Here is a 4,873-nt window from a genome sequence, read left to right on the forward strand (position 1 = left end):
TATCTGTGGACTTGAATTTGTCTATGGGCTTAAGTTTGTCTGTGGAGTTGAGTTTGTCTGTGGATTTGAGCTTGTCTATGGACTTGAATTTGTCTGTGGGCTTGAGTTTGTCTGTGGAGTTGAGTTTGTCTGTGGACTTGAGCTTGTCTATGAACTTGAGTTTTCCATTGACAAGAGCGTGTCTCCACTTTCTGTGTGTTCTGATTCTGCTGGCTCTGTGTTAGCTAACAGCTGTGACTTGCCTACCTGTCCAAGGACAGAGCTCCCTAGACAATGCTTGCCCCACCCAAATGCCCACTCCCTGAGCAATGCACATTTACCTGAGGGTCTACTGAGACACCATGTTCTAGTTGACCGGTTGGCCTGGGAAATGGAATCCTTTATCCTGTTGCATGAGTCCCCTGTGGTTACCAAAGGAAATTATCACAAGTGTTGTGGCTCAAAATCACACAAATGTTTCATCCTACTTTTCTGGGGGGCAGGGGGAGTTGGTGGATAGATATATGACATGGATCTCACCAAGGAAAATGAAGACGTTGCCTGGCTCGTTCCTCTGGGAGTCTCTACAGAAGAATCTATTTGTAGACCTACTTCATTTCACTGTTCATTTCTTTATTGCCCTTCTAAGGTAGTGTGTTCACTACAAACCAAAGGCTCGTGGCAACCCAACATGAAACAAACTCACTGGTGCAATTTTCTCCAATAGTGTGTGCTACTTCCTGTGTCTGTGGCCCTTTTTGGTAATTTTCACACTATTTCAAACTTTTCCATCATACTATTACATACTTCATTGCTATTGTTGTTAACCAATGCCAACTAACAACACAATAACAATCTTTATGGAAACAAATTATAAACCCTTTCTTCTATGATTTACTGGGTGGGCTCAAACCACCAACCTCTGATTGGTGTTGTTATTGTTATGTTTTGTTGAGTCTGTTCCCATTCATAGTGACCCTATATGTATAACAGAAGGAACCACTGCCTGGTCCTACACCATTCTCACCATTGTTATGTTGGAGCCCATTGGTATAGCCACTGCCAATTCATCTCGTTGTGTGTGACCTTCCACTTTACTAAACATGATGTCCTTCTCCAGGGACTGGTCCCTCCCGATGACATGTTCAAAGTATGGGAGACAAACACTCGGCCATCTTCACTTCTAAAGAGCATTCTAGCAGCATTTCATCTAAGACAGATTTCTGGAAGTATACTCAAAAGTCTTCTTCAAAAGGGCATCCCATTTTTGTGCTACCCAAGGGCCCTTTCTTTGGGGAAGTCAATGTTAGAGTATCTGCCCATAAACAAAATCACGAAATATGCAAGACCAGAGTGAGCTTGCTTGAGGTTTCTAAGCCTCCATTGCCTTAGATGTAAAAGAACATAGTTAAAGTCTTTCAGATCTGCAGCTACAAGATCTAGCCACATTTCTGAAGAGCAAGACATTGGAGGTATCCTGTACAATCAATGCAAGATGCCCCTTTTCTTCCAGGCACGGCCCACTCATTATTCCACCTGTCACGTCTCCTGAAAACCACCCTTGATGGGCCACACATTCACCTGCCTCTCTTCTCTTTTAGTATGGACAGCTTTTTCTTTCTCTATCACGTGGCCATTGAGTTTAAAAGTAAAATGAAGTAATAAGACAGAGTGTGCTACTTGTGGAGACGGAAACTGGAATACAGAACTGAGTCAATATCTGTCAAAATTACAAATGTGCATAGTCTTTCCTGTTTCCACATCCATGAGTTTATCTTAGGGCTACAGCATTTTGTCTGCTTGTGTTCTTTTTTCTTTTTTTCACCCCAAATGGATTAGATAAAGGTTTATCTTATTTATTGGTTTAAGTTTCTTTCAAAGAATTAGCTTTTTGATTTAAAAAAATATATATTGTTGTTGTTAAACACCATAGAGTCAGTTCTGACTCATAGTGACCCTGTGTTGGGTTTCCGAGGCTGTAAATCTTTGCGGGAGTAGAAAGCCTCATCTTTCTCCTGCAGAACGGCTTCTGGGCTTGAACCGTTGTCCTTGTCATTCATATCAACCTGATACCACAGTTGCTAGGTTGTTAGGTACCATTGAGTCGGTTGCGATGCATAGTAACACTACGTACAACAGCACCAAACACTGTGTGGTCTTGTGTCATCCTTGAGCTACACTTGAGCCCGTTGCTGTTACCATGGTGCTAACTCATCCATACAGTCATTGTTATGTTTAAGGCCACAGTTTCTGTCACTGGACCAACCCATCTCATTGGGGGTCTTCCTCTTTCTAGCTGACCTTCCACTTTGCCAAGCATGATGTCCTTCTTCAGGGACTGGTCCCTCCTGATAACATGTCCAGACTATAAGAAGTAATGTCCTGTCATCCTTGCTTCTAAGGGACATTCTGGCTGGGCATTTTTCCAACGCAGATTTGGTTTGTTCTTCTGGCAATCCGTGGTACTTTTAATATTCTCCTGCAACACCATAATTCATATGCATCGATTCTTTTGTAGTGTTCCTTATTCACTGTCCAACTTTTATATGCATATACTATTGTTGTTGTTGTTAAGTTCTGTCGAGTCGGTTCCAACCCATAGCGACCCTGTATAGGGTTTCCAACGAGCAGTTGGTGAGCTTGAACCCCTGACCTTGCAGTTCAAATGACTTTTCAGTCCTGCACATTAACCCACAGCACCACGGTGATTAAAAATACCTCATGTATTTCAGGTTTTATTTAATCTAGATTTTAAAAGAGCACAGCTCCCAATACGGACATTCTGTTAATCCACGTTTCATTCCCAGGCCACAGTTACCATGAAAACATGGAATAAAATTACGGAGTTATCTCTTTTGGAAAGAGCACCATGAGAAATGTTGAGAATTTAACCTCTGCCCTGCTGTAGACATCTTTACCTGGGTCACTGCCTTCTTTTCTGAGGGTCACACTCACCCTCGACCTCTTGCGAATAACAACATTTATCTTGTTCAGAAGAAACGGCTCCAAGGATTGCTGTTTAAGCTGAAAAAGAAGAAAAAAAAATAAAGAAAAAGCTGAGTGTTGTGTGAATAGGTTGTGGCTAGATTTGCAAAAGATGTTTATGTTTCCAACACTTTTGTTGTGAGGGTCTGCAACATTCTCAGTGCATACAGAAATAGAATGTGGATTTATGGAAGTGTCCCCCTCACATATTGTTGTTGTTAGGTGCCATCGAGTCGGCACTGACTCATAGCAACCCTATGCATAACAGAACGAAACACTACCAGGTCCTGGGCCAGCCTCACATAGACACATTTTTTATTGTAGTGGTAGCACATGTGCCCATTGAACAATGGGTGTAAGCATAGAGACAGTCGTGGAACTGGCGCAGGACCACTCAGGGTTTCATTCTGCTGTACTGAAGGTTGCCGTGAGTTGAAACAGACTCAATGGAACCTCACAACACCAGCAGCATATGTGCATGGAAAGATTTAAGAGGTACAGTTAGATATTAAAGAAAGAAAGATATTGTGATCTACTTTGGAAAGATCAGTCATTGACAATCCCGTGGAGTCCAGCTCTAGCCCCACACACATGGGAACACCATGAATTGGACCTGACTCTGTGGAAACTGGTTTGCTGGCTTATGCTGAGTGTTGGCCAAAGTCTCTCAGATGGATCCTGGTCACTTTTTTGGTCTTACAGTAACTACATATGCAGAAGGCTTTTCCCATTTAAGCCTAAACCCAAGCAAAATCCAATAGCCGCCTCTCGGAAATGCTATACGGGGTAGCTATGAGTCGAGACCGACTCCACTGCACTTATCAACCTCAACAAGCAAACCACATTCTGCAATGCTTGGTTTCACAAGAGACCCCTAAATTATTCTACCATGTCTTTTGATGGAAAGTGTTCTCAGGAAAGGGGAGAAGTTGAATTAAAGTGTGTTTAACAAGTATTTTGAACTCATTGATCAGTGGGTTCATTCATGAGGGAAAAATGGGTGTTGGAGGATTTGTGTCTGACCTCACATAGGTAAAGGAAGGTGTGCCTGCAAGTCTTATCTCAGTGATATGGGGAAGAGGATACCTTGCAATGAGAGATTTCATAAAGGGGTAGAGGGATGGCTTAGCTGCAGCTGCTGTTCAGGATCACAGGGTCCTGGTCAGATCTCTCATTGTCCATTTTGAGTGCTGAGCATACTACCTGAAGTAGTTTGCTATTTGTACACATTAGACATCTGAGTGCTGGTCAGTTTGTACAACTGCGGGATGCAGTAAGCCTATCTATAGAGAACAAGTTGTAACTCTATGTGGATGCCTATATAGCATGCTGTAACTTTCATAAGGAGTTCCTGAGTAGCACACATAGGTAAGCACTGGACTACTAGCTAACTGACTGGTGGTCCGAACTTACCCAGAGACTCCTCGGAAGTCAATCTCTGAGACCTGAGGACGCACTTCTAGAAGGTCACAGCCTGGAAATGCTGTGGAGAAGTTCTACTCGATGTGTTTGGGGTCGTCGTAATTTGGAATTTATTCTACGGTAACTAAGAACAGTAACAAGCAACCACAAACGAATAACTAGTATCCAACCAACAGCAAACACCACCAGCATCAACGGCCAAAACCAATCATCAACAACCAACAACACGCAACCAACACCACTGACAACAACCAGCAACATCCAGCAGCAGAAATCACACCACCAGTAACAACAACCAAAAACAATCAACAACACGCAACCAACAGCACTGCCAACAACCAGAAACATGCAAATAGCAAAAATCTCACCACCGGCAACAGCAACTAAAAATAATCATCAATAGTCAACATCCAACAGCAAAAAATAACACCGTCACCACTAATCAACAGTTAACAACAACCACCAACACAGCCATCAGAGACAACAG

General features: G+C 42.7%; 1 pseudogene; it reads right to left on the reverse strand.

The window, feature by feature from the left end:
* LOC102836141 overlaps positions 1 to 4,873 on the reverse strand; it is a 94,359-nt pseudogene that overhangs the window by 1,422 nt on the left and 88,064 nt on the right.

Source organism: Chrysochloris asiatica, unplaced genomic scaffold (assembly GCF_000296735.1).
Source record: "Chrysochloris asiatica unplaced genomic scaffold, ChrAsi1.0 scaffold00018, whole genome shotgun sequence".
NCBI lineage: Eukaryota > Metazoa > Chordata > Mammalia > Afrosoricida > Chrysochloridae > Chrysochloris > Chrysochloris asiatica.